This window comes from Chinchilla lanigera, unplaced genomic scaffold (assembly GCF_000276665.1).
Source record: "Chinchilla lanigera isolate Chin_1 unplaced genomic scaffold, ChiLan1.0 scaffold00001, whole genome shotgun sequence".
Classification (NCBI taxonomy): domain Eukaryota; kingdom Metazoa; phylum Chordata; class Mammalia; order Rodentia; family Chinchillidae; genus Chinchilla; species Chinchilla lanigera.
Window position 1 is genome coordinate 18635915 of NW_004955402.1, and position 9609 is coordinate 18645523.

Genomic DNA, 9609 nt, shown 5'->3' on the forward strand with positions numbered 1-9609 from the left:
GTTTGGCATTTCATTTGCAGTACATAGTCCAAGACGTTCAAAATTCTTCTAAATCATTTTCATTATAAATGCAGTAATACTGTCAAATAAGTGGGTATTGGCTGGTGGCAGTCATATTTTCTAAGTGAGAAAAACAAAACAGCTTATTTTAAGTGATGTGTGCCTTGCTTGACACAAGAGCAGGGATCTTTTTTATCTCCAGTCAACAGTGTTTTCCAATAGCTTCAGTAGCCTCAAATCAAAACTTTTAAACATCGTTTATCTGCCAGACTTTGAGTATGGAACACAGCTAGCTTATTTTATAGAACTCTAAGTCTAAGACATTACTTTGCATAAAGTTAAGAAACTTAAATTTCTGGAAATAAATTCAGGACAGCGAAACTTTTCTCTAAAAGACAAAATTCCATTGCTTCTGTTTCCAGTTTGCACACAAAATATTTTCAAGATGAGAGAAAGTACAGGTTATTGTAAGAAAAATAACTCTCGTAATTATACTATAACCACATCAACTTTTCAGTATTGACCTCTGCCGTTATTGGTGGGAATAATACTCTACAACTCTAGGAATTATGGGTGGAAACACTTGTAACTAGCTACACTTGTGAATTAAATAGCGCTTCGGTTGTGCCTTTTTTAACTCCAGAGCTATTTGTAGTTGTACCAATGATTTGACGGCTAGGATTTGACCTGCCTGCCCATCAAACTGCTGGAAATGAAAGTCCTATGTACATGATCCACAATTACTTGTAAGGATTTATATTGGTCCCAGCTTTAAAGCAAATATTTTGTGAATCAAAATTTGTTACATGCTCCATTATTTCATAGCAATCTTCAACTCTGTATAAGTTGTGGAAGAAAGTTATATTTTCAACTAGATGTAACTTTTAGTTTTTCAAAGAAAATTATGGCCATTTACTGGGCTTTGTTTGCAAATTAAAACTGAAACAAGTCTAGAGGGAGAAAAAAACTTTTAAGTATTGAGTAGAGCCAATTTTCTAGAATAATAGCTATGCTTTCACAGAGTCAAGTTTATGAGACAGAAATTATAACACCAATATTTCCCCTTCTTTTCATGATTAGTTTAAAAGTCAAAGCATTAACCATTTATATTTCTTATGAATATTCTTCTGTTCTCAGAAGCTTTAAACATGGGTTGACCCTGCTTTCGCCGGCTTCTCTCTCCCTTGCTTATCCGCACCCAAGTCTGTATTTTAAGCAATTTCAATCGGGACAGATTAATAAGCCTCAGTCTATTCATGGGAAACAACTGATTCAGAATGAGTCTCCTAATTATTTTGTGTGCCGATGGGTGTTCACTGCGGCTCCCCACCCAGCTCTCCAGCCAGCAGAGAAAATTATCTTTCCACGCCCAGCTAAAAACACGGTCAGAGAGTAGCTCGCGTCACTGAATAAGCACTTTTAGTTTGGTGTGTGTTTTTAAATGGAGATCTGTTTGTTTATTGAGTCAACAAAGCAATTTGCACATAAAAGGATATGAGATCCAGTTGTGCTTTTTTTCCTAGAAATAACATTCTGAAGTGGGCAGTCTTTCTTACTAGGTTTTTAAAACCCCAAGTGATATGATTTCCTGTATGGAACCGTTGTCTTTTAAAGCAAATGGAAATTTTTTTTCTGTTCATCTGTTTTAAATCTCTACCCTTGCAAAAACAACATATCCTTCTTTTGATATTATCATTTTTCATGCTGTTGAAATGCACGGGTCTTTGTTCTTTCTTCCCAGAAGGTAAATACTGGTGCTGCAGTTTAAAAAAATACTCCTGACCATATCATGGCTCAGCGCTCCTTGCATGGTGTGTTGCTTTCTGAATGTGGAAGTCAGGATCAGTTACCATCTTTAACTTGGGGAGGGTGTGCGAATTGACCAGAGAGACCTGGCCAGACTTCCCGTATCAAGGATTGGTTGGCTTTAGGCAAACAGCGTAGGATGAACACTCAAAAAAGGAAAGTGGAAAGTACCCATGAGCTAACTGACGCTCTAGAGAAAGACAGAGAAAATGAGGCTGTGTTGGTGTAGTGTTCTGTTGTTGTTGTCGCAGCACTAGAGACTGAACCCAGAGCCTCCTCCACGCTAGGCAAGTGCTCTGCCACTGTGCCACACAACCCAGCCTTTCAGTGAGCGCACAAGCCTCTGGCTCCTCTCCAAACCTGCGTCCAGGAGGTCCCCCTGTGACTGCCCAAGGTGGTGAATCAGGCAGTCCTCTTGCCTCAGCAGTGGCTTCTGCAGGGACAACTGCCGCAGTGTTCCACTGGGAGATCACAAGCACTTTTCAAAAATAGTGGTGATGACAGCCTGGGCGGGCTCTTGCCATGCAGCTGGGGAGAGAAGGACTTCAGACACAGGAATGTAACGAGAGCACTGACAGCAAGGAGAGCTAAGCAAAATCCATAATGGCTATGGTTATAAAACACAAACAGAAACTTGAAGCATTCCTGTCTTCCACAAGGTCACAAGAATTTACTTTTTCCTCTGAAAGTGAATGTCTTCCTTTCATGTTACAGGAATTCTGACCTAAGCTAAAACAGGTAAACACCAGTAACTGTATTATTTGCATTCTTTAAGAGTTTAGAAGAGTCCCCAATCTTGCCTCATAAAGTAAATGGTTCAGTGATATTTACCAACTATTACTTTGTGGTTTGGAAAAATAAAAAAACTTATCTGACCCCTTATTTTCAGAAATTTTCCCCTATTTTATGACTTCAGCCAGTTAAGAGAGTTAGGTCTCTTTGACCTTCCTTCGGCTCCCCCAAGATCTCCGCCAAGCTAAGAAGGTTTGTGTTTTCTTTCTCACAGAGCACAGTAAACACAAGGTCGTCTCAGCATGTTTCACTCACCACACCATGTTAGGAAAGGAATGTCTGGGTTCACTTTTTAATTTTAAAGATAAAAGAACGAACACACATTAACAAACAGACATGAACAAAACAACACCAAAACAATAGAAGCAATACAGAATTTCAGACAAGGTGATAGGAAATTAACAATGGCTGTTGTATTACATATTGTTATCTTTAGATTGGTTACTCAGTTAAACAAATATAGGCATTTAACATTGATCAAACCATTAAACATTAACTGTTCCTTTCAATAAAGCAATAGAAATTAGTAGTACAAGCACCTTAACTATCTTGTGCATACATATATACACATAATTTTTCCCTTCTTTCTTTTTTCTCTTTTCCCTCATACCATTTGTTCTTTCCTTTTGAGTAGTTTCTTTCCCTTTCACAATATCTATTGTGTCTTTCAGATTTTATCTACCATTTCAGGTTCTTACACTAGTGAGACAATACGGTATTTACATATGCAGTCTGATTGATTTCACTTATGAGTATGGTCTATAGTTGCCTTCATTTACCTATAAAAGCCTGGGATCACTTTTAAAACAGAGAGTAGATCTTCCCATTTCCTTAACCACATTCCCTTTTCTTCCTTTATTTCACGCCCTTTTTAAGGTAAACTTTTGGTTAAAAAGAGACACATGATCATTCTATTCTAACCCTCTTAAGCCAAGGCTGCTAACTACATTTTGCAATACATGATCAACTGTGTGTCCACACTGTGCTTTAGTTTTTTTGTTTTTGTGTTTGTTTTTTTGGTACCGGGAATCAAACTCAGGACCTTGCACTTGCCAGGCAGGCGCTTGTGCCACTGAGCTATATCCCCGGCCCCCTGTTCCTTGCATTTCTTTCTTCCTTTTTTTTTTTTTTCTTTAGAGTTATCTTCTATTCAGGAAACAATCCACAAGCACATCTGCATAGCAATTTTCATGTATTTACTCTCTAGAACTCTTTTCTTGTTTGGACACTTACAATTGGAAAGGCTTTGTGAAAGTGAGTAGACCATACCCTTTTCTTCTAGGAGCTTACACTTGAGGGAGAGAGGGAGAGAGAGAGAGAGAGAGAGAGAGAGACAGAGACAGAGACAGAGACAGAGACAGAGACAGAGAGAAATGGGGGAGGGGTAAAAGAGCACCTGAGTGGGGCATATATTAACAATACACTTATAGCAATTCAAATCAGAATGAGGATGGAGGTATAGAGGTTTTGTGTGTGTCCCTTCTCAGTATAACACTATGCCCAAGTCATCTGTAGAAGACGACAGCAGCTGTGCCAGAGTGGGACATGGGTGGCACCCTGCTGGGCGGAGCAGGGCAGGTACCTTCTGCCAGGGCAATGGTGTAAGCCAACACAGGGGACAGGGATGGGTACGGGGAGTGTCCTGAGAGAGGCTTCATGCTCGCCCTGGCCTCTGGGGAATTGGATGTCTCCAAAGAATGACAATGATAACACATAAGATGTCCAAGCTGAAGCATCCTGATGTGCACTGAGTGAGTTAGATCTCATCTCCATCAGAAACCCTCTCATTCAAACATTATTTTCTATTGCAGTTGAGTGTCCCACTTAGGTTAGACTTCAGAAACATACATTTAGGTCCTGGTTTGAGACTTTACTATTATGTGCTTTTAAATTCTCTTTACTAAGGCACTTACTCAAAGTTTAAAGTATTCAATAATGAATCCAGAAAATGTAAGGTGATTTTCCAAGATTGACTTGTGGGGAGAACTCTGAAAAAGAGTTCTTGAAGCTCATTTGTCAGCTCTCAACATCTTTCCTGATCCTCTGATCACTTTCATCCTAAAAGATGAAAAATTGTTAGCTCACTGATTTATTCATTTTCAGAACTTATGATAGCTTTTTGTGAACACTCAGAGTTAAAGTGCTTTTTTGTTGTCGATGTTTGGTGGTTTGTATAGTTTTGCTTGGTAGGTTAAAACTAAAAGAAAAAAAAGTACAGCAGGATTACTGCTCTGCCAGGGGAAGTCCAGAGCATGCTAGGAGCCTGTAGGAAAGTGTGTGCTGCTGTCTGGAGGGGTCAGGCAGGACTCTGGAGCTTAGCCCAGACTGGCTCTGACGCTCAAACAGAAGGTGCAGTCAAACAGAGGACACAAAGGTGACAGTATACAAAGGCAGTGCCAGACTTGGTGGCCCACGCCTGTAATCGTAGCACACTGGGAGTCTCAGCCATGAGGCCTGCAAGTTTGAGCCTAGCCTGAGCAACTTAGTGACTTGGGGAGAGCCTCTCTCAAAACAGATAGGTAGATAGATAGATAGATAGATAGATAGATAGATAGATAGATGATAGAAAAACAGATGTTAGATATATGATAGATAGATAGACAGACAGATGTTAGATAGATGATAGATAGATAGATGATAGATAGACAGATGCTAGAAAGATATTGTATGTCTGGGGATGTAGCTCAGTGCAAAGGTCTTAGGTTCAAATGCCAGTACTGTAAAGTGTGGGTGGGTCAAAATAAGCAGTTGAAGATGACAGGAAGGAGAAAGGATCTGAGGAAAAAATGCAATTGGAAGGCTGGTGATGGCGCTATAATAAAGGAAGCACCACCAGTGTAGAGTTAAAGGTGCTGGGTTCCAGAGGCCTGGGGTCATACCCTGTTGACCCTTGTTTTATAGCTCCCAAGTTAACTCATGTTTGAACAGTGCAATAGCTCCCAGTTTGCAGGAGCAAGTCCAAACTCCAGGCAGGCAGTTAACGGCAGGGCTGTCCCCAGTGGTCACTCCCAGCCTGATCTTTCACACTCTTGTACTCCTGTGCACTAAGAACTCTCAGATCCCTAGCCTTCAGTGCTCCAGGATCTACCTAGCTTTAATGTACCTGGCCAGGTCTGATTCATCCTGCAAAGTCCATTCAAACATGGCTGCTCTGAAGATTCTGGGACCCCTGGTAAGACAGACAGCGAACCTCTTAGAGACCAAGTGCCCAAACCGCAGCCCAAAATTCACTTATTTTTTGCAAAGTGCCAGTGCTGCAATTAAACCTGAATACTTTTTTTTCAAGTTTAAGCTAAAATTTCTTTATTTGTTGTTTTTTATTCATTTTTTTTTTTTTTTCCGGTACCAGGAATCGAACTGACGACCTTGAGCTTGCCAGGCAAATGCTGTGCCACTGAGCTAAATCCCCAGCCCCATATTTGTTGTTTTTTAAAAATTTATTTTAAAAATAAAAGAAGGAAAACATATCAACAAAGATGTCCATTTACAAAATAGCATAAAAACAATACAAACAAAACAGAGTTATAGACACAGTTGTAGGAAATTAACAATGGTTGCATTATGAATTGATATCTTCAAAGTGGTTTTTCAGGAAAACAAACAGAGACATGCAAGATTGATCAAACAAGTAATCATTAACTGTTCCTTTCACTAAAGCAATAGAAGACAGTAGTACAACTATGTTAGCTATCCTGTATATACATACATACATAATTTCCCCGTTTGTGATGGGGCATATACGTAAACCTGAATATTGAGGTTTTAGTTCAGCAAAAACAACATGGCCATACTGGGCAACATGACTCACAGGGCTGTGTGCCACATGTACCATAGATTCGCCACCACTGCCTTATGACCTCTAAGTCAAAATGAAGACTCTTCTATGCTTCTATGCTTTTCTAATCTTCTCTGTATTAAATATGCATATATAACACTGGACTAATAATAGGTGATCAATAACCGTAGACACCACTTGCTCTGTATATTTCAAAATTATCTTAGCTCATTTAATTCTCATAACTCACACATGATGTGCACATTGTTATTACCTCATTTTAGAGATATTCAACCTTAGGCAGAGGTTTAGATAACCTGCCTGAGGCCACACAGCTAATAAGTGCTGAAGCAAAGGAAGGATTCCAGCGGGCCAGGGTTAGGGTCCACACACCCAGCCAGCCTGCTTTGATAAACTCCTGAAAACCAAAGTCTGAGTTTCACTTGTCATCACTCCAGTGCACAAAATGCTCCACGACCATCTGACACATTACTACTGACATTAATGTTTTTAAATGTCAGAGGATACCTTCACATAACTCTTGGGACAATACGTTCTGATCTTATCTGTGATACAGTAAGGAAACTGATATTTATCTTCAGCTCCCTTAATATGATCAAAATGCATTCCAATTCAGTCCTCAGTGGACCAAACAAAAGGTCATCTTTTTTTAATACTTTTCTGTCTCCTAGGTCATTCCCATCAGCATATAAATATACTCCCACTTCTCTCATCCTAAAAATTTTTTAAGTACACCAAAAAAAAAAAAAAAAAAAACAGTTATTCCCTCTGCATTTGTCTCTTTCATTTTAGTTTTAGCAAAATTTCTGGGCAAGAGTTGTTCACACTCATTCCTCTCCTCCCTTTCTCTCTTAAACCCATTTCAATCCGAACCACAGAATTCACTTCTCCAGAATCTACCTAACTTTACTCCACCTGGCCAAGTCCAATTGACCCTGCAAAATCCATTCCCTCGCACAATTTCTCCGAAGGTAGGTCTAACTAGTGGTCAATTTCTGACCTTTCTTATAATATGAAATCATTCAGTATAATCAATCAGCCATTTAATTTAATTGGTTGGCTTTGAAACTCTTTTCTCACTCGAGTCCACCCCTGTTTTCTCTTCTTTATATTCACCACATATTAGATTCTCTTATGTCTTGGCCTGTCTTGCTTGAGTTTGCATTTTTGAAGTTCCACAAGTTTCAGCCCCTGGTTCTCCTCTTCTTTGCTGTACTCTGGTGAGCACATCGTCACACGGCCTGAAAACCAGTGACTGCCCAGTTTCTACACGCAGGCCTATTTCCTGAACTCCAAATACACTTTTCCAACTAATTATCGAACATCTCCTCTTAGATATCTGATCAACACATAAAACTAAATATTTTCGATTATTTTCCTCATCAGCACACTCAGTCTGCCCTCAGACCACTAGATCTGTATAGGTTTTTCCCGCATTGCCATAAATTATAACCCTGTCCTTCCAGCCCTTCAGACCAAAAAGTCTTGATATCTTCGACTCCTCTCTTTTTTTCATGCTCCATATACAATCTCTCTGCAAATCTTCTTGGTTCTATGCCCAAAACTTATCCAGGACAATATCCTTCTGCTTCCACTGTCACAGTCCTAATATTGGCAACCAAGATCTTGCAACTGGATTATTTTGATAGCCTCCTACCTGATATGTCTCTTTTTTTTTTTTTAAATCTCTCTCTAGAGTATTTTTCACATTGCAATGAGAAGGATCCTTTGAGAAATGAAAGCTAAATCATGCCACCTCGGTTTAAAACCAGCTGTATTTTATCATATCCAGTTGTTTTGTTTTGCTTTTGGTACCAGGAATTGAACCCAGGGCCTCATGCCTGCTAGGCAGGCACTGTGCTGCGGCACTCATCCCCAGCCACATCATACTTAGTTTGAAAATCAAATTGCTTACAATGCCTTTACAAAGCCTCCACGTCATTTGCCTTACTTTTAGTTCTCTGATATTATGTCTTTCCCTGCACCCTATCTGAGATACTTCTGATCCGAGATATTGGCACTGGATGTTTCTCCCAGCCGAGATCTTTATTTCTCTGATATCTGTGTGGATAACCCTTTTTCTCTTCAAGGTTTGCGATAAAAAAATCATTTGCAAACATGTACCAAAAAAAAGAAGGGGATCAAGGATGGAAAGGGAAGGAAAGGAAGGGAAAGGGCATGAAAAAAGGAATTAAAATGCATTATGTACATGTACCAACTTCCCACAAAGAATGTAAAGATTACATTCTACACACAGGTACTAATAAACTAAAATAACGAAAAAGAAAATACCTGCAAAACATCACCTGCTCAATATGGATTCTCCTGTTCTCCCTATCTAACGATAGCAAATCACCACTCTCTCTAATTCTCGTTCCTCACTCTGATTTTTTTTCCCATAGTACTTAACATTACATTGCATGTCATATATCTTAAATGCCATTTTTTGTTTTTGTCTATCTCCTTTCGCTAGCCTATAAGCTCCAGTAACACAGGGGCTTCATTTACTTCCCAAACATTTAAAATGGCGCCTAGCCCATGATGGAAATCCTCTTGGTTCTATTTGCTGAATGAATAGACATGAAAATAATTCTTCCTTTCAGGCTTTAATGTTCTAAGATTGAATAAATACAGTTTATTGATTTATGTCTGCCTTCAACATGAGTAGTATTTTATGATTCTCTTCTGGAGAATCTATAACCTTAGAATTACATGTTATATATTCGAATAGAGCTAAAAACATCAATAAACTTTGCACAGTCTGAGAGTAGATGAATATTGATGAAATTTTCCATTCTATACTTATCGTGTAATTGCTGCTTGATTTCTGATATTATTGCAAGATCTAAACACAATTTTTCATAGAAAAAAACCATCATCTTGAGTTTTTTCTTCAATCAAACATATGTCTGGCCTCTGATAAGCACACAGTATGAATGGTATACTGTTTGTTCACTACTACTGCATCCCCTGATCTCCCTGTAGACTTTGTACTGTACTACAAAGCTGTAAACTACTATATACAATAAAAGACTTAAATCATTATCCACTGGGTTCATATACCATTTCACATTCTTTGAATATGTGGTTCAGAAAGGATAAGTGAGATTTTTATTTTCTCTACTTTTTATTTTTGCCTTCTTTTGTAGAAACACCACTTGGATTTCCTGGAAGAGTTATAAGGACTTGATTTTGCTATTTGAAAGTAATTATGA